The sequence below is a fragment of the Miscanthus floridulus genome, chromosome 12, assembly GCF_019320115.1.
Source record: "Miscanthus floridulus cultivar M001 chromosome 12, ASM1932011v1, whole genome shotgun sequence".
Classification (NCBI taxonomy): domain Eukaryota; kingdom Viridiplantae; phylum Streptophyta; class Magnoliopsida; order Poales; family Poaceae; genus Miscanthus; species Miscanthus floridulus.
Window position 1 is genome coordinate 36,152,395 of NC_089591.1, and position 21,279 is coordinate 36,173,673.

Genomic DNA, 21,279 nt, shown 5'->3' on the forward strand with positions numbered 1-21,279 from the left:
AAAGAGAGCTTGTGGTGGTTCTTGTTGCTCTAGACAAGATGGAGCACCAGGTCTTCGATGTTGAAGGCCCGACCCCACACTCGATGGCTATGGTAGCAGCACAACGCTTGCTGTTACCTAGCCAAGTGGAGGAGGGCAACACTGCGTGCTTCATCTAGCTGGTCCATGGCATCATCGAGGGACGCCTCAGCTCCCTATTCATCGTATGCCCCAACCCCCGGCGCTCCATAATCGATGTTGGTCGGGAGGATAGCCTTGGAACCGTAGTCCATGAAGAATGGCGTGTAGCTGGTGGCCTAGCTAGGGGTCATTCTCTGGCTCCAAAGCACTGCGGGAAGCTCCATGACCCATTGTCTGCCAAACTTGTTCAAGCGGTTGAAGATCCTAGGCTTGAGGCCTTGTAGGACCATGCCGCTCGCGCACTTGACCTGCCCATTCATGCGGGGGTGCGCCACAGCAGCCCAATCGATGTGGATGTGGTATTCATCGTAGAATCAGAGGAACTTTTTCCTGATGAACTGCGTGTCGTTGTCCATGATAATGGAGTTTAGGACTTCAAAGTGATGGACGATGTCAAGGAAGAACAACACGGCTTGCTCGGACTTAATCGCAGAGATCAGTCGAGCCTTTATCCATTTTGTAAACTTGTCTATGGTGACAAGCAAGTGCGTATAGCCCCTGGAAGCCCTCTGGAGAGGTTCGACCAGATTGAGCCCCCAGATCATGAATGGCCACGTGATGGGGATCATTTGGAGTGCTTGGGCCAACAGGTGGGTCTACCGAGCATAGTATTGACACCCTTCACTGGTGCGTACAGTCTGTTCAGCATCGGTGTGGGGGTATTAACCCCTATACCCTTACGGCTAAGCTTGGGCCGGCCCGGATCGATGGGTCTGGTCCATCCAAAAGACGATGTGTGGCCCAGCCAATCTGGTTGGAGTCCCGCGCAAGGAGTCAAGGTGGATTTGGCGATCAAGCAGGATCCTGGTCGGTTAGAATAGGAATCCTTATCCGGCCACATATGGCAATTGTAACTGACTAGGATTAGTTTTCAGATCTATAACCCTGCCCCCAGACTATATAAGGCAGGCAGGGGATCCCTCTAAAAACATCTCTCATTGACATACATCAATACAAATCAGACGCAGGACGTAGGTATTACGCCTTCTTGGTGGCCGAACCTGGATAAAACCTCGTGTTCGTCTTGCATCACCGTCTTGTTTGTGGCTTGCGTATCTATCTGCCAACAATCTACTACCTTGGGCATACCCCTAGGTAGACTGCCAACCATATTTCGTCGACAGTGGCGCGCTAGGTAGGGGGTGTGCGTACTGCTCTCCAAGCAAACAAGATGGTCATCTCCTCTGGCTCCATGGCTACGCCGAGCGGCCTCATGTTCACTGTCGGCCAGATCACATGGACCACCGGCTCCAACGACTTCGTCGCCATGACCACGGAGAAGGCATGGATTTAGTCTATGTCGACCACTACTTCCCCTACATCGGCTACGGCTCCGACCACGACGGATACGGCTCTGACCACGATGGATCTGGCTCCGACCATGGTACATCTGGCTCCGACCATGCCTACATCGTTTTCGGCCATGCCGACATCCCATCATCCACTTCCCCGCTACAAAGGGAAGCAGATTGACAACACCAACCTGCTCGATTCCATCGATCGGGTCGGCATCAAACTTGCTGAAACCCTAGCTCTAGTAAGTACAATTCAAAGCCAACCTAATGAGCAGGTAACCGCTTCCCACAACAGGTCTACCCGACTAGCTCGGGCCAGTCATCCTACATGACTTGGTATAGATCTCATGGTCATATCTACTCCTGAGGGGCGCTCCGCTCGTCGTTGGCCAGTCTTCGCGATGGGTCTTCAACTCTCTGAGTATGAAGCCTCGATGGGGAGACTCTAGGCCTAGCCCTACGGCCTGTGAAACGCTGCCTCCAGCTATGCGTATAACCTATAATGCCGCTTGGATCTGTGTCCTATACACCGACCTTAGCCACGCAACTTCGTCAACATGGTCCGGATTGAAGATTATCAAGAAGGATCCATCCACACAGTCCGAGAGGGCAACTCCAACTCCTCGTCTAGCATCGCATCTAATGCATCTGTCCACACTAAGCTTCAGCATCACGTAGATGAATGCGTCAAATGCGATCTGGATCTCCTAGACCATGCCCCGGGTTTCCCCCAATTTCCGTCTTTCTTGCCAAGACGAGGGGATTTGATCCATGTTGTCAGCAATGACGAGCTGCCAGCAGTTGGCGAAACAGAACAAGAAAGAACTGCTCATGAAGCACGCAATATTGACCAGTTTAATCGCCAACAGATCAAAGCTAAAGCAGACCAGGAGGCACGATGCATAAGGGTCCAGCCACATGACCTCAATAATGCTTTCGACAGGGTGGCGGACAAACAAGTCTTCAAGACTCCAAGCGCCAACGTAGCCGTCGCCATGGCGACAATGCAGCGGCTACCCAACACTCCTAAGACCCAGGCAGTTCACGACGACATACAAGCTTATCTAACGGCTGCTATGGCTCAGACCGCAGAGATGATGAATCAAGCCCGGGCTCCATCCGTTTTAGTCGAATCAAGCCACAGCCGCCAATACTCAAGTCTCTCACAGCCACTCAACCAACATAGCTCGCGCAACAACGACCCATTGGACAACCGTCAAGGCGGAAACGGTGATCATGATGGTGGTCGGGACGACAACCGCCGCCGGGAGGATAACCGCCATGACATTTGAGATGACAACCGCCAAGATAACCACGACAATTGCCATGATAACCACGGTACCAGGGCTAATCCAGATGGCAATCGAGATCACCGTGATAGCAACAACGATCTCCGCCATTACCTCGGTGGACGTGACCTACGTGCTCGCATCAACCAGAGAGCCAATGATCGTGCATCCCATGAAAGCTATCACCGTATGGAATATAACACTACCCACGGCCCGCCGGGTTTGAAGCAGTTTACTCCACACCTTCGCCAAGTCATATGGCCCAAAAATTTCAAACTCGAAAAACTTCAAAAGTACGACGGCAAGGAAAATCCCAAATTATGGGTCATGCTCTATGAGACTATGTGCAGATTAGCCATGGTGGATGAACACGTCATGTCTAACTATTTCCTAGTCGCTGTTGGCCATGCATGTCACCAAGGGCTGGTCAGCTTGCTTGCAAACTACTTTGACTCTTGGCAGGAGCTCAAGCAAGCCTTCATCGACAACTTCATCGCTACTTGTGAACAGCCAGGCAACAAATACGATCTACAACGGATTCAAGATCGAAAAGATGAGCCACTACGCGAGTACATCCGGTGCTTCTCAGAGATGCGCATCAAGGTCCCCTCAATCTCTGACAACGAGGCAATCGAGGCTTTCATCACTGGCCTCTGCTTCCATGATGCCCTAAGGGACAAGCTCCTCTGCAAGAGACCTGAATCAGTCACAGCGCTCCTGGCCACCGCTAAGAAATACGTGCCTCTGGTACAGGCATCCTCAAAGAAGGCTGTCATGTTCCTCGACTAGGTCATCCACCGTTTCGGCGTACCCAACAGCATCATCATTGACTTGGGTACTCAGTTCACTGGGAACCCTTTTTGGGACTTCTGCGATGAAAGGAGCATAGTAGTAAAATACGTCTCGGTGGTGCACCCTAGAGCTAATGGACAAGTCGAGTAGGCAAATGGCATGATCTTGGACGCATTAAAGAAGAGGATGTACAGAGAAAACGGCAAAGCTCCCGAAAGATGGCTTAAAGAGTTACCAGCTATGGTCTAGGGCCTCAGGATGCAGCCCAGTTGTAACACCGGCGTCTCACCATACTTTATGGTTTACAGCGCTGAGGCAGTCCTCCCACCAGATATAGCTTTTTGATTAGCACGAGTAGAGAACTTCAATGAAGGCAAGGTCAATGAAGTATGGGAGCTAGAAGTGAACAGCGCTGAAGAGAAAAGGCTTGATTCTTGTGTACACATGGCCAAATACCTTGCTGTTTTGCGCAGGTACTACAACAAGAATGTTAAAGAGCATTTCTTCATGGTTGGGGACTTGGTCCTAAAGTGGAAGACGAACTAGGCTGGTATACACAAACTCGCAACCCTATGGGAGGGACCCTTCATGATCAAGGAAGTCACACGACCAACGTCTTACAGGTTAGCTCACCTGGATGGTACGGATGTACCAAACTCTTGGCACATCGACAAGCTTAGACATTTCTATGCTTAACTACTGAGATATGTACTCCTCTTGTACTTTTGATTTAATTCAATAAAGCAATTATGATTTCTCCGACCACTCTAATGTGTCACTTTGAGTTTTATGGTTATTTTAACTTAGCCAGTAAAAGCCAACCACCAATCCTTCTATAGTTTTCAGAGCAGGCCCTGTCTTCGGTTCCTCCCAATACGTGCATGGGATCCGCTCTCTATGTTACGGATGATCGGCAGGTCCCCCTTGGTTTAACTTGTCCGCGTCTACGTGTGCACAGGTCACCAGACCTCACACTCTGACCACATGGAAAACTAGGGCCGCACAAACTTTTCGGGATGATGTGTCGAGCACGATGGTACAACTAAACAGAACATTAACATGTTCTTACTTAGTTACACCAACATAAAGTATCAAGCTTAAATACGCTTTATACAAAGCAAACAAGCTTATAATAATATACAGTTATGTTATTACAAGCTTGCCTGAAGAGGCTCAAGTTCACAATAACACAACTATGTCCTTCTTCTATAGCTCTAAGTCTATTACATTGGCTGGTCGGGGCGCATGACACTTACTGCTCGCCGCTTCCGATACCCTACTCGAGTCTCGGGGACTCTTGTGCTAGTCGAGCTGAAGGGGATGGCCCTGCCGGTGCCTAGCTGGTCAAGACCATAGGCTTCATTGGTTGGCTTGCAGCTAATGGCATTTCCAGCTGACTTGTCGATGGCGTACCCTGTACAGGTGCTGTCCCACCTCCACACAGGTTAATATCGCCAATTATCTTTGACGACAAGTCCAGCTGGGCCGTCCGAAGCTCTTCTGCCTTGTCTAGGTCTACCTCCTTTGGGTACCCAGCCTCCAGGCGCTTGAGATCGATCAGGGGGTAGTGGGCACGCACCATGCTTAGTACATGGGCACCTGTGTACTCACCTGCCTCCTTCACGAACTCTTGGAACCATCCCCATGCTTGTCTGCATCTCTTGACTAGTCTGAGCTGGGGCGTCCTCGGCTCTTCCTCTATGAACGCCGGGTCGATAAGGTCGAGGACGGGCACAATGCCGATTGCCACTTCTTGGCACCGGTTCTTCCACGTGTCCCGCTCTTTGGTGGCCTTGAGGCATCGTGCTTTCTAGTCGTCACGCTCTTTGATCATGGCCTCTAGGTGCTTCTTGGCATTGACTTTCAAAACTAAACACAGTACAAGACATCAAATGTGATGACACGACAAGGCAAGGTGGGCGACAGAATGAGAAAGGTGATCTGGAATACTTACTTTTCAGTTCCTCCTTCATTTTGGTGGTGTGGTCTTGGAGTTGAGACTAGCTGCATGCTAATTTCTCGTTGTTCTCCTTCAGGTGACCACACTCTGCGGTCACATGGCTATTTTCCCCTTGGAGGCGGGTCACTTCAGCTTCTAAACCTGCATTACAGCTGTTACTGCCAAGAATGCAACAACACAAGTCCAGCACTTGCTATGATAAGATGAAAATTTACTTGTTTTCTCCCGCTCTTTGTTATTGAGCTGGTCGACTAGGTTTGGGTTCTGTGCTTCTCGCTCTGTCCTCAACTGGTCGGTGGCTTCAAGTTGGCGCCGCAAGCGTTCCACTTTGGCTGCCAGTTCTTTATTGGTTGTCGTGATCCCTTCAATCTGGTCGAAGCACCTCTTTCGGTATTTTGCGGTTTTCATCAAGTCCTGCATACAGACAAGCTAAGTCAGACAGTTTGACTACATAACAGGGTCAAGGAGACAAGCCAAACATACCTTGACTTCTATCACCAGACGCTTGGCCGCTCGTTCGACTCTTAGGGTCTCTTCGACCTCTGGGATTTCTTCATGCATAACCCATTCGTCGTTCCGCCACTGCGACACATATACATGTTATCGCCTATCTTGGGGACGGCCCAGGACCTCTTCTACTTCTTCCTCTTCAGCCTCCTGTTCGGGGGGCGGCGCTAGTCTGGAGTCTGTAGACTCCATGACCACCATGGATTTCCCACGAGCCGTCGCGTCGGCAAGAGTGCTCTGTGCCACTTCTGGCTGCTACTCCTCGGCTAGATCCGGTTCCCTTGGTGCCAAGGTATCCACCTCAGCAGGGTCTGTGCTCGGAGCACTTGTACTCTGCTCGGCTATCTTCTCGACTAGCTGCTCAAGGACTAACATCTGGTCGTCCGCCTGCTGAGGTCCCGGCAGAGTTCCTACTACAGGCTCCTCCATGGCTGGCTGCTGGGTAGTTTGTCCCACCATTGCTGGTGAAGTTGTGCCGCACCCGGCTAGCTGGTCGGGGTTCTCAGTGGACGTCGACCTAATATATCAGAGACAAGTTCAGAAGATAATAGTATCCAATGCAAATTACAAGCTTACATCAAAGATATAGATACTTACAGCTTCGATTTGCGGAATGATGTGGCAAAGGAGCGTCTCCTCGACTACCCCTGCTCTGCATGCTCGGCAGGTTCCACCGGGACTCTTTCCACCTCCAGTACAGGCGTCGGGGTTTGATGCTCGATGTTTCCCTCGCTTGTCCTCTGTGTTGCAGTGGTCGGTGATGCGACCACTGCTGGCACAGAGGAGCCACCCTGCTCTGTCGACCCCATTTGTCTTCTCCTCTTTTGAGGGACGAGCCAAAAAATGTTTACATCCTCTGCTTTGTCATCCGACAGGGGGAAGATGGCTTGGCGTCGTTTGCTGGCAGCTAGACGCTTGCCAGTGGCTCTGGTCGATGCATCCTCCATAGTCTCGAGTGCCACCCAGTGGACGTCATCGATCCTGGCGTTGGTCTAGGTGGCTGGGCCGACAGCTTGCGGCCAATCCACACCGAGGGGAGGCAACATGAACACTGCTGCCTGGTGACGACCATTACACTAAGACACAAAACAGGGACAACAGTCAATTTCTTGTTACAACATGACTCTACAGTTAAAAGGAGGCATCATTTACCTTTGGGGGAGGTCGAGCTAGCTTGAAGGCATGCTCGATGTCGTTTAGCCTGACATAATTGGGATCGGCCAGGTTGAATAGCTCCCCAATCCTGGCCTTGATTTCCATCTTATCGAGCGGCTCTTTCCTGGTCCTTGTTGGATCTACGCTCCCCTGGTACTCGAAGCCTAGATGAACCCTCTTCTGGCAGGGCTGGATCCTTCGGCTGATGAAGTTCCCGACCACACTTGGGCCATCTAGCTTTCCCCACGGGATCATCCCGAGCAGTTCGGCGATCTGCTCCAGGTTCTTGGGTTTCTCTGTGCAGCTATTCTTCTTCTCCGGAATCAGCCCCATGTCACACAGGGTGATGGTGTTCGGCTCTTCATGGATGTAGAACTACTTCTTGTACCACTCGTCCAGCAAGGTGTTCTAGGGGTAGTGCAAGTTTTGGGCTTTCATGCCGTCGCGCAGATTCAGGTAGATGCCTCCAGCTATCTTCGAGCCACCGCTCCCTTTCTTTCGAAGATAGAACAGGTGGCGAAAGAGGTTGAAATGGGGCTGGAAGCCACCATAAGACTCGCAGAGATGGATGAAGGTGGAGACAAGAAGAATCGAGTTGGGATGCAGATTACAAATCCCAATCTCGTAATACAAGCAGAGACCCTGAAGGAAAGGGTGCACTAGAATCTCAAAACCCCGTTTGAAGAAGTCTTCGAAAACCACAATCTCACCTGGTTGTGGATCGGGGAAGCTTTCTCCTTCCGGCGCACGCCATCCCGCGAGTGCCTTGTTGTGGAGCACTCCCATGGCGACAAGGTCTTCGATGGTCTGCTCATTGCTCTGCGACTTCCACCACTCCTTCACCATGACTCCGCCTTTCTTCTGGGCATCTCTCTTCGCCATTAGCCTGTCCTTACTAAGGGGGTGGATGCGGTGGCGAGGGGGTTGGCAATGATTTTCGGAGGAATAGGGTTTGGTAAGAGGAAGAAGAAGGTTGCAGCAGCGAATGACAATGGGGAACAGTGTGAGTAACTTACCAGATCTACATTATATAAAACAAAGAGCTCTGTCGTTTCATCCGCCCAAGATTATTGGGAGACGTGCGCACGCGCCGTAGATGGTTGTTCACAAAACCTCGAGATCTACGCCAATAAACGTGCTCCTTCGTTACCAGTGTACACGCCTCTTCGTTGATAGTGTAAGAGGGCCCACACTGACGCACCTCCATACAGGTGCCAAGCGACTGTTTGCTAGAAAAGAGTAAGAAGACAGAATAACGTACTATACCCATCTGCTTTTTTGACTAGGCGTGTCAGACTGGACTTGGCAGAGAATGGAGATAAATAAATACACCGAATAAATACATCAATGGTGTTTGTGTTTTCGATGCCTGTTTTGCGCTCAATGATGGATCAGACTCTTACAATGCTCTGGGACCGCCCAGACCACTGCCATGCTCGGGGACTGCCCAGACCACTGCCGTGCTTGGGGACCGCCCAGACCACTGCCGTGCTCAGGGACTGCCCAGACCACTGCCGTGCTCGTGGACTGCCCAGACCACTGACGTGCTCGGGGACTGCTCCGACCACTAACGTGCTCGGGGACTACTCCGACCACTATCGTGCTCGGGGACTGCTCTGACAACTAATGTGCTCGGGGACTATCCCGACCACTGCTCGGAGAAGGGTTCTCCTTGGCTACATGTGATTTGTACTCACATACAGTTGAGAGATATTTATTTAGACCTTGCTACAAGGCTCATACTTCACCTTCCAGCAAGCTCGGGGACTACATCGGTACGATGCACCTGCCGGTGCATCTCGTATCGCCTGAACGACGATTGGGTTCTCAACTTAATTGGGAATTCTTTCTAGACCCTGGCACCACGTGCCTATGTCACCTACTACCAGGCTCGGGGACTAAGTGGGCACACTTCACCTTGCGGTGAATGTGTTTGTTTTTCGACCGCTATGCCTCTAATGATCAAAGATGCTACACTTCAAGACGCACTTACATTTCTTTTCAGAAATACAAGTGGGCACACTTCCCGGGACGGAAATCTTTTTCTTTTTTCTTAAGAGCACCATACATTGTTTGGACAACCTATTTCTTCGGCGACGATGGTGGTCAAGAGATGTCAAGGACTCGAGCCTTACTTGTCGGAGAAGGTCGAAATGGCGTGTCGCAGCATAATACGTGGTGCTCGGGGACTAGTTGTGGGGGTATTAACCCCTATGCCCTTACGGCTAAGCTTGGGCCGGCCCGGATCGATGGGTCCGGTCCATCCGAAAGATGACATGTGGCCCAGCCAATCTGGTTGGAGTCCCGCGCAAGGAGTCAAGGTGGATTTGGCAATCAAGCAGGATCCTGGTCAGTTAGAATAGGAATCCTTATCCAGCCACATATGGCAATTGTAACTGACTAGGATTAGTTTCCAGATCTGTAACCCTGCCCCCGGACTATATAAGGCGGGCAGGGGATCCCTCTAAAAAACATCTCTTATTGACATACAGCAATACAAATCAGACGCAGGACATAGGTATTACGCCTTCATGGTGGCCGAACCTGGATAAAACCTCGTGTTCATCTTGCGTCACCGTCTTGTTTGTGGCTTGCGCATCTGTCTACCGACAATCTACTACCTTAGGCATACCCCTAGGTAGAATGCCGACCATATTTCATCAACAGTCGGCTACTGCGGTCAGCCAGTAGAAGCCTTGTCGGAACGCGTTTCTGACTAGAGTCCTAGGTGCGGCATGGTGCCCACAGACCCCATTGTGGATATCACTTAGCAACTGCTTCCCTTGTTCGATGGGGATGCAGCGCTGTAGGATCCCGGTGTGGCTTCACCTATAGAGCTCACCCACAATAATGACAAAGGACTTAGCATGACACGCAAGCCGCTGTGCCTCCATTTTCTCCGTCGACAACGCCTCATGGAGGAGGTAGTCGAGGTAAGGCGTCCTCCAGTCGACCAGAGGGTCAGGCTCTATCACTGTATCCTCGTCAAGCTACATGACTTTAGGGTCGGATGGAGCCATAAGCTAGTTAGCTCCTAAGCCTAGGGCAGGTGGCCCATCATTGGTTGGTTCTAGCTCCTCATAGCGGACTGAGGGCTTGTACTAATCACTAGGTGAAGATGCCCATCGGCACCAGCTCTTGGTCAGGATGCCATTTTTCGTCAGTGTGTCGGCCGCCTCATTGAGATGCCTCGGGATGTGATTAAGCTCGAGACCAACGAACTTGTCCTCCAGCTGGCGGACTTCTTGGCAATACGCAACCATCTTGGCATTGTGGTAGCTTGATTCCTTCATGACATGGTCGATGACCAGCTGGGAGTCACCCCGGACATCAAGCTATTGGATACCCAACTCGATGGCGATGCGCAGGCCATTGATGAGTGTCCTCATACTCGGCCACATTGTTGGAGGAGGGGAAATGGATGCAAACCATGTACCTAATGCATACCCTGAGGGGTGAAACAAAGACCAGCCCCATGCCAGTGCCTTTCTTCATCAGCAATCCATCGAAATACATCGTCCAATACTCTTGGTCGATGACTGCTGGTGACATTTGGATCTCAGTCCACTCTATAATGAAATCAGCTAGAACTTTGGACTTGATGGCTGTCCGAGGGGCATATGAAATGCCTTGACCTATCAGCTCGAGTGCCCACTTCATTAGTCTTCCTGTGGCATCCCATTTTTGGATGACCTCACCAAGAGGGAAGGATGTCACGACCGTCACCCGATGCGACTCAAAGTAGTGATACAACTTCCTCTTGGCGATAAGGATGGCATATAGGAGTTTCTAGATTTGAGGGTAGTGAGTCTTGGAATCAGACAAGACCTCGCTACCAAAGTACATGGGACGCTGTACTTTAAGGGCGTGTCCCTCCTCTTCCTACTCTACCACCAGGATGGCACTGACCACTTGCGTGGTGGCTACAATGTAGAGCAGGAATGGTTCCCCATTGGTCGGGGGGACCAGGATCAGGGCCTTCGTTAGGAGCTGCTTGACCTTATCATGTGACTCCTAGGCCTTGGGCATCCATCCAAAACGGTTGACTTTCTTTAGAAGCCAATAGAAAGGGAGACCTTGTTCGTCGAGGCATAAGATAAAATGGTTGAGCGCGGCAAGGCACCCTGTAACTCGCTGTATCCCCTTTATGTTCTGAATCAGGCCCATCCTCGTGATGGCCGAGATCTTCTTTGGGTTGGCTTCAATGCCGCTCTCAGAGATGATAAAACCCAGCAGCATACCCCTCAGGACCCCAAAAACGCATATCTCGGGGTTGAGTTTGATGCCGTTTGCTTGGAGTTTCGTGAAGGTCTGCTCTAGGTCGGCTATGAGCTAGTCAGCCCGTTTAGACTTGACCATGATGTCGTCTACATAGGCCTCAATGGTTCGCCTGATGAGGTCCCAAAACATTTGAGCGTACAACGCTGATACGTAGCCCTCATGTTTTTCAGATCAAATAGCATTGTGATGTAGCAGAATGATCTGAATGGGGTGATGAAAGACGTCGTGAGCTGGTTGGACTCTTTCATCGCAATTTGGTGGTACCCAGAGTACGCATCAAGGAAGCAAAGGGTTTTGCACCCTGAGGTCGAGTCAACTACTTGGTCTATGCATGACAAAGGAAACAGATCCTTTGGACACACTTTGTTGAGACCCATGTAGTCAGCACACATTCTCCATTTCCCACTCTTTTTTCATACAAGAACAGGATTGGCTAACCACTCGGGGTGGTATACTTCCTTGATGAACCTGACCGCCAAAAGCTTCACAAGCGCTGCTTTCCCGGCTTGGAGCCTAGCCTGATCTTCAAGGTATGCTAGGTGACTTCTCTCAAAATGCCTGGCATGTTCGAGGGTCTCCACACAAAGATGTCTCTATCGGTGCGGAGGAAGTCGGCGAGCGTGCTTTCCTATTTGGAGGAAAGTGTGGTGTTGATGCGCACCACTCTCCCTTGGAGCCGCTGGGGTCTATGAGGACCTCCTTAGTGCCTTCTACAGGCTCAAAAGACCCGGCCGACCTCTTGGGGTCGAGCGCTTCTTCAACGACCTCCTCACTGATGGTCGCAAGCTCTTTAGAGGTGACAATTGCCACGGTGTGTTCATAGCACTCAACTTCACACTCGTAGGCGCGCTAGAAGGAGGTGTCGATGGTGATGACTCCACATGGACCTAGCATCTTCAACTTTAGATAGGTGTAGTTGGGGACAACCATGAGCTTTGCATAGCATGGACGTCCCAGGATGGCGTTGTAGGTCTCGTGGAACCTGACCACCTCGAAGGTAAGGATTCCTAAAGGTGATGGGCAGATCGATCTGCCCAAGTGGCATGGCCTGCTTTCTAGGCACGATGCCATGGAAAGGCGCCCCGATCAGCCAGATGTGCGATCGATCGATGCCCATGGCATCGAGCATCTCAGCATACATGATGTTGAGGCCATTGCCTCCATCCATCAGCACCTTGGTGAGCCACTTCATGCCGATGATCGGGTCAACCATGAGCGGGTATCTTCCTGGCTACGGGATGCTTTCCAAGTCGTCGGTCCAATCAAAGGTTATGGTGAACTCCAACCATCAGAGGAAGGAAGGAAGGCACGGCCGGCTCAGCTATAAGGACTTTGCGGTGCATGGAGTCATAGGCCACCGACCCTCTGAAGATCATGTGGTAGCCATCTAGTGTCAAAAATCTATTGTCCTTCCTCTCGGCATCGTCCATGGCTAGCTTGGGCTCCTTCCTATGCTCCCCTTGTTGGAGCCTTTGGACAAGAACCACTTCATGAGAATGTAGTCCTTGTATAGGTGCTTGATGGAGAAAGCATGGTTTGGGCATGGCCCTTCAAGCAGCTTCTCGAAGTGGTCTGGGGTACCTTCGGTGGGCTTCCGACCCCACTTGCGGTCGATAGTGGCCATGAGGCAAGCCCTTGCACCGCTGCTTGTTCTTCTTCTTGTTTGGGTGGTTGGAGGCACCTTCGCAGGTAGTCCTCGTCCCACTTTGCCTCGCCCTTGGGGCAGTCAAAAATAGCCCCGACCACCTCCTCGCCCGAGGCATGGCTGGTGGCGATGTCGAGGAGCTCCTTGGTGGTTCATGGGCCCTTACATCCCATCTTGTGAACCAAGGACTCACAGGTGGTCCTAGACAGGAAAGCTCCTATGACGTCGGCGTCGATGACATCGGGTAGCTCATTGCACTGCTGGGAGAAGCACCGGATGTACCCATGAAGAGTTTCCCTAGACTTATGTAGATAGTTTTTGAGATCCCATGGGTTCCTAGGATGCAAGTATGTGCCCTAAAAGTTTCCCACAAAGATCTCTTTTAGGTCCGCCCAACTTTGGATTCGGTTGGGCGGAAGGTGTTCCAACCACATTCGTGCCAAATTGGCCAAGAATAATAGAAGTTTGCGAATAATGAAATTGTCACTATCTGCTCCACCGGCTTGGCAAGCAAGCTGATAATCCTCGAGCCATAGTCTAGTGTTTGTTTTCCAAGAGTATTTTGGGATGTTGGTTGGTAGTCGGTACCACGGTGGGAAGACGAGGTTGAGGATGCGTCGGCCAAAGGCCTAAGGTGTCGGCAAGTCAGAGCTCGGGGAATGGTCCTTGTCGCTATCATAGCGTCCACCACGATGAGGGTGGTAGCCATAGCTAGCCTCCTCCCTCTCATCACCACGGGCATCCAGGGTGTTTTGCGCATCACGGTGGAGGCCAAGACGCTCATGCACCATGGCTGCGGCGCATGGCCTACCACCTCGCTGCGCCTGGTGGACTGACACATCCCTATCAGGTCACTCTAAGGGCATGTGCTGGCTGGCGTCGAGCTCATGTCGTTGGGACAATGAGCTCTTGGCCTGCTGCGCCACCACACGCTCAAGTAGCATGCAAATCCCACGATGGGCTCAATGATTCTCGGGTGTCGTGGACTCCGGAAGCCCCCGAAGCAAGGTTGTCATGGCAGTGATGTTCTGGCTTGCCTAGGTGAAGTGGGGGAGGGCTTCATTGTCCTTGATGATCCTCTAGTTCATGTCACAGGCCACGGCATGTGCATGCCCACCGTGTAAGTGGCACTAGAGCTCCGTGCGTTCCTGCTCAAGCGGGAGTCGTGCTTCTTTGAGCTCTTGGTGCCGCACCCTTAGCTGCTCTACCCACAGGCGAGGTGGGGCCCCTACATCCCCCTCGACTTTATCATCAAGGTCATCTGTTGGGGTAGCCCCTCCCTCGTGGATGCTTTTGACGTATCCCTCGGGGGTACCTTCCATAAAACATTCTCACGAGGGGTGATGGCTCCCTCTGCAGGAGTCAGAGTCAGAGGGCGACTTCGATTCTCCCGCGAGAAGCTCACGGAAAGATTCCATGACATATTCAGTCATCCCTACGAACTCATTGTTCGTAGGGGATGGGGGCGTGCGCAGTGCCACAAGGTGGCCAACGGTCTCTGTGGCATTACGCAGACCAAACAGGAGTGCTGTTGGGGTGCTCTGGATGAGGTATTCTGAGGAGAGTGGCTCTCCTCTAGCAAGTTACATCATGACATTGGAGAACGAGAAGTTAAGGTGGCGTAGGTCCTCCCGGGATGGTCGGGGTCCTAGGAAGGTGACGAGCTGGTGCTCTAGCCTCCCATAATCAAAGCCGAGGAGCTGGTCGCTCCTGGGGGCATGGGCCTCTGGTGCGTGCAGCTGCAACTCCTCAAGCACCTCGGTGATCACGTCAAGGCCGGTGGAGTGGAGAGGTTGGACAGTGGCGGGAACCTGCGCTAACTCTCCCTCCGTCATAACGATGAAGTCCAGGTTCCCAAAGCGCACGTGCGCGCCTGGGACTCAGCTGACACTATGACTAGCCATCCAAGGCCTGATGTGGACGTCAAGACGCACAAAATGCCCCTACCTGGCATGCCAACTTTTGGTGTTTTCGGACCACCGACGAGTAAATTTATATTTGTGGTTCTAGCTCAGATGGTGTGTTCGGAGGACGCAAGGGTTTATGCTAGTTCGGGCAAAATGTCCCTACATCTAGTTCGCTACTGCTCGTGTTACCGGTACTTGATTTGCAGTATGGGTTAGAAACAGGTGAGAGAAGGAGAGGATCCCAAGTCTCTGGTGGAAGGAATGAACGGATGTTGAGAGCTCACTTGCCGCTCAGTGGTGTACTCGTGTTGTGCTCTTGTCTCTAGATCCTCCCTTTCATGGGGCGCCCCTGCTTCCCCTTTTATAGGTGAAGGGAAAGCACGGGTTATAGAGGAGGAAAAGGAGAAGAATGAGAGAGAGAGAGAAGAAGGCTTCTAGAATTGTCGGAATCCTTCTTCTCCTTCATGTGGGTCCCATCGATCCTATAGATGTCAACTAGGGATGGCTCTATGTCATGGCCATGTTCAGTCACTAGCGCCATGCGCAGGCATCATCTGCCAGTCAATGGCGTTCCACTCCATCTCGGCAGACATCATGGTGAACTGACGTGCCTGTCAGCGTCCGTACAAGGATTAGGCAGAAGAGCACCGGCACGCCCGACACTGTTCTTGTGTGAAACCTTAGGTATGGCCCATCATAGGACATAGGGTTACATCGAGGCATGCCAGCCTCTTCCCTGGTGTCAGAGTTTTGACCCTAGGCCCATACACTTGGACCTAGAGTGGTTGGCTGGCGGTATGGGTCCACGTCGGATGAGACACGACCTCGATGTCAAGCAAGACAGAGCCAATGACCTTGGGTGAGATGGAAACTGCATCCTTGGTGTCGATCAAGATGGAGCCCATGGCCTCGAGGTCGGGCAAGACGGAGCCCATGGCCTTGGGCGAGATGGAACCCGTGTCCTTGGGGTCAGGCGAGATGGAGCCCATAGCCTCGAGGTCAGACGAGACATTTTAATATGTCTCAAGCCATTCGAGGAAGTCAACATGGGCGCTAACTTCCTTGCTTTGGGTATCCCTAATATCGATACTCGACAAGGATACTCTGTCACAAGAGAACACCTAAGAAAGATCACCAAGTCATTCACCATGTTGTCTAGGTCATGGTAGTTGTTGACGGTCACTAACATCAATTATAAACTATCAACATAACCTATATTTATACTAGATTCCATCACCAAACATAGGTATAGGGGTTTAAACTAATAAATTCCACAAGTTTTTGGTGAATCTACGTTTTCAGCAGGGTTTATCCAGAAACCATCAAGGGGGACCTATTCATCAAAGAAAATTATGGAATTCCACCGTGTAAACAGCGTGGGAAGATTCTAGAAGACTCCTAGGAGGCTCTCCACCAAAGTAGACCCGGAGGGGCTACCATATGGGGTCGATCGGCCCCACCTACAGGCCGTCCAGCCCTTGAGCCCACCTGTCAGCCTCCGCATTGCAATGTCGATTCTCCACCACCTCCGAGGTTACATCTACGCTGTCCTTTAAGTCGATTTGATCCAAGGGCTCATGTTGGACACTCTAGCCTATATATACCAGCCCCTACCACCCTCCTTAGAGCCATCCTAAAACCCTAATTCATATCATAAGGATTAGAGCTAACTATCAAGAGAAGATTAGTCCTCCATAGGATCTAGTCTTGTAAATAATAGTGAGATAGAGAGTGAGGGAAGAGTTTAGGAGGAGATGTCGGCCTATCGATGCTCTCTCTATGGTTTGTACCTTAGCGGATCCAAGTTCTACTTGAGCTTGCCTTCGAGATTTCTCTGGTAATCAACTTCTGATTCAAGTAAATAATTGTTTATATTGTTCATCAGGATCATGACTCTCTCTTGAGTGCTTTAATGTATAGACGCTCTAGGTTAAAGTATTAATCATAAGTGTAAGAGTGGTGCTTAGACTTAGGTTAATCGTGGATGCACCCTGCATTCTGGATGGTGGTAGATCACGTGCGTGACATCAGTTCTATATAGCCTATACTATATAGCTTTGTTGATCCTTTATAGTCCACCTCCCGTCTGTAGGCGCAAGTAGGACACGGTTATGAAGGAAAACATCCTCTGCTGGTGTCTTTCCCTAGTAATTTCCCTAGTTGAATAGTAGAAGATATAGCTTACCTAAGTCAGAACTAGAGAACCTTAGTTTTCCTCTCTACGCTCCTATTTATCTCAACCTTGTTGCTACCCCTAGTTAAGTTAGATCGTAGTTAGTCTCACACGTTTCCCTATGGATATGATACTTGGAATACTTCTGGATGAAAGCTACATCGGTATCCGTGCACTTGTGGATTTATCTGTGTGTGTTAAGTATACCAACAGTAATCACCAAGTCTAAGTGTAACAAGTCTCTGGCTTCGACTCAAAGAAATCCAAGCAACAACACCGGTAGCAGTCAAAGCTAACACTCAAATCTCATGTATTGACTTGGATGGCTCTCCATAGGCTTCACTATCCTTTCTACAAGTGTTGGCAACAATGGTGTGTAAGGGTAGCTCCAAATGATCTAGGGGTTGCACTTATATAGAGGGTAGGGGCTGGTAGCCATTAGAAAAAGCTGTCATACACTAATATTAATGGATGACCCACTGGCCACCATTGTCCACACGGGATCATATGGTCCTGTTGATCTAGCTGATTCCCATAATGACTAGTTTAGAATATACCTAAATATTCCTCGCCATATGGTTCGCCCATGTGTCACATAGTTATATCGGAACATATGATGCAGCACAGAGACTTATCCAATCTTGTTGTAGAGTCAAGTTAGGCCCACTAGATTATCCACTGGGGAGTCAAGAAGTGTGCATCAAATCATACATTGCACACCAATAACATGGCCAACTTGTCACTAAGTCAAGTTGGATTTCACCAAATTATTTACTGAGTGGCACAGAGGCACACTAGATCATACGACGCACATCAATACCATGGCACTTGATAGCAGCTAAGAATAGGCCTCACCATGTGACCTATTTAGTGCTACATAGGCACATAGGTTCACAAGGTGGCCTCTCTGTTATTAGGGTGAAGTCATTTCTACCTAGGGCATTGTATTGCTAGACGATCTGCTAGGGACAAACCCTATCATACAACTTTTATTCCAGTGTTGTTTTAAGCCCATTTCAAGTCTGATATCGACTAATTCAACTTTGAGATCTTTGACTTGAAGCCACTTCTATGGGACCACTCACCGCCATGTTATTGACTGAGAGTTAACCTCTTATGCATATCCAAATGCTCTCGCCTAGACTTCCTCAAGATGAATGCCTAACATCCCTTAATATTATGGCCAAAGGAAAAACAAAGCTCAAATACATACAACAACAGATGTCCCTGAGCACCAAGATTACATTCACTCTATTGTGTCCTCAGTCTTCATGAATATCCACTGTGTGATACCCCAATTATCACTACAAATCTTTGGGGCCAAGACACTTGTGGCCATTCAACTTGTGACTAACTCCAATGTGAATACCGATGTAAAACACACATTAGTTACAACACTTTTGTTCATCAATCACCAAATTAGGGACTAGATGTGTTCATCACCCCAGCATGATTTCTCTCTCCTGTGCTCCTCCCCATTCACTTTCATCTTCTCTGTCCTATGTGTTTGGACAACCCTTGCTTCTATCGAGCAAGAGCATGGCTACACATATATGACGGGCGGCATAGGAAGGGTTGTAGACACGTGGTGCAAGAGGGCAGCACAAGTGTAGGGGAGGGCAAACTCCACATGGGTCGGCCCCACGGTAACAATCGTATGGCCAGATGGCTAGACGAGAGTGATAGGCAATTTGAATTTCTAAAACCAAAGACACTAGTTAACAAGATTAGTACTAAAAATGATACCCTGAAAAATCTTCCACTACCTGGTTTTTTACAACCTAGCATGAACTTGCATGCTACACAACTCCAGTGTCAAAGAAGTAAACTAGGCTATGCCACTAGAATTGAAAATCAAGTAATGAAAGGGCTAGAAGTTAATACCACACAAGGGATGACAATATTTTGTCTCGTTGTTCGCTGACTTGTTAGTATACTACACCGTGGTCTGCCATGACGTGACCACATTTGTTTCCACTTATGACCAGCCTCTTATGAAGAAAAAAAGGCAAACGATGTTCATTGCACTACTCGTGAGCTTCCCATGCATGCGCATCAAGGAATTGATGGAACAATTGCACATAAGGTATGAAGCTGGGAAAAAGAGGTGGCTAGGACAAGGTAGCAGGGAGAGAGAGAGGAATGAGATGTTAGGGTTCATTAAGTTTATATGTGTGCCATGCGACCCGTCCCTAGTGAGCTGGGTGGCCAAAGCAGGATCCACCATCCCTTTTGTCCACCCTGATGGGACCCTACCTCCGGCGATGCCTCCCTCTCTGATCCACGTATGTCGTCAACTCCCCCTCTGATCCATGGTGAGCTAGGCTTGGCTAGAGCCGAATCCAACACTGCATGGGCTACAAGGTATAGTGACATCTCTTCTCTCTCCCTCCCTGTTCCTCTCCTCTCTCCCCCCTTTATCCTCACTCACCCTCAGATCTCCCAACAAGTCCATCCAATGGTGTTGGAAGAAGAAGAGGAGGAGGAGGAGGAGGCATGGGTGGCAGATCCAGCAGTGGAAGTGGTAGCGGCAAGAGTATGCAAGCCTCAATGGTGGATTTCATGCAGCGTATTCCACGGTGTCTGGCAAGTACAGGCGGTAGTGGTGGCAGCGGTAGAAGAGGGAAGGTGGCAACAAATCTGGTGGAGGTGATAGTGCCAAGCCGACGATGCTCGGGCTTGGTGGGCCCCTTGGTGGGCTTGATGAGCCTATAGACTCACCTGGCTAGGGATTTTTTTATTGTATTTTATTTTTAGAAGCAAAGGCTAAACTGCCTGTGTAAATCTTGATTTACACGAGTGTTTGACCACTACTAGAGAACCGACTTTAGAATGATGTCCCAATTTGGCATTAGCCTCGGCATTTTTTGCCTCCGGGACTAAAGGACCCTTTAGTCCTGGTTGGTAATATTAACCGGGACTAAAGGTCCCTGCCCAACAGTCATCCATGGGGCAGGGATCTTTAGTCTCGGCTGGTATTACCAACCGGGACTAAAGGTTTACCTTTAGTCCTGGTTGGTAATACCAGCCGGGACTAAAGCTTTTAGTCCCAGTTTGGGTGATGCCCCGGGAATAAAGATTAATCTTTAGTTCCGGTTTAGACCCCTAACCGGGACTAATTATCCCGGCCTATAATTCAGCTCATTTCTTTCTCCCCGAGCTCGAGCCATTCCATTCAAACTCACTACCTCTGTTCTTCAGCTTGCTGTTGTTCTTGCTCTCTCCCCCTCCATTGGTGTTGCTCTTCGATTTTGGAGGTAACAAACTTAATCCTCTTATGTTTTATCAGTAGCTTATCTTATTTTGTGATGTAGATGCATGTGTAACTTTATATGTTGGACTTTATTATGATTTTATATGTCATTTTTAGCTCAAAATCACATGATGATTTGCATATATGTTTGGATAAACAAAAGTTAAATTAGTTCATCAAAATCACGCCTCGCTCGTCCTCGCTGGAGCACGCGCCATCCTCGTCCCCGGTGGCTGACGTGATCTTAGAATTAATTTTTCCATGAAATGAAAAACTTAGAAAATTGTTAGAAAATTGTAGAAAATCCATACTAGTTGAACTTGCGGATCATGTTCAGCTCGGCAAGCATGTTCTCTGCCAAGCGGTAACGGACGTCAAGGAGGAGCTTTGATTCTACGAGGGAGAGCAGCAACGGTTGTGGAAGATCGTGTTCCCTTTCTTGTAGAATCGGAGCTCTTCTTTGGCCAAGTACGGTGCCGTCCGATGGAGAAATGCTCGCCGAGATGATCACGTAAGCAAGGTCAACTAGTACGGATGGTAATTTATTGAAACATGTTTTTGAGCTATAATTTGATGGATATTTGATAACTTCATACCTACAAATGTCATCTACAAATGTTACTATCATCAGCAACCTAAACGCCCACGAGCTCACCGATATCGAGCAGGTCACTTAGAATTATTTTTTCCATGAAATGAAATACTTAGAAATCATGCCTTTTATTTTTTAGAATTAAATTTTCCATGAAATGAAAAACTTAGAAAACAGTTAGAAAATTGTAGAAAATCCATACTAGTTGAACTTGCAGACCGTGTTCAGGTCAGCGAGCATGTTCTCTACC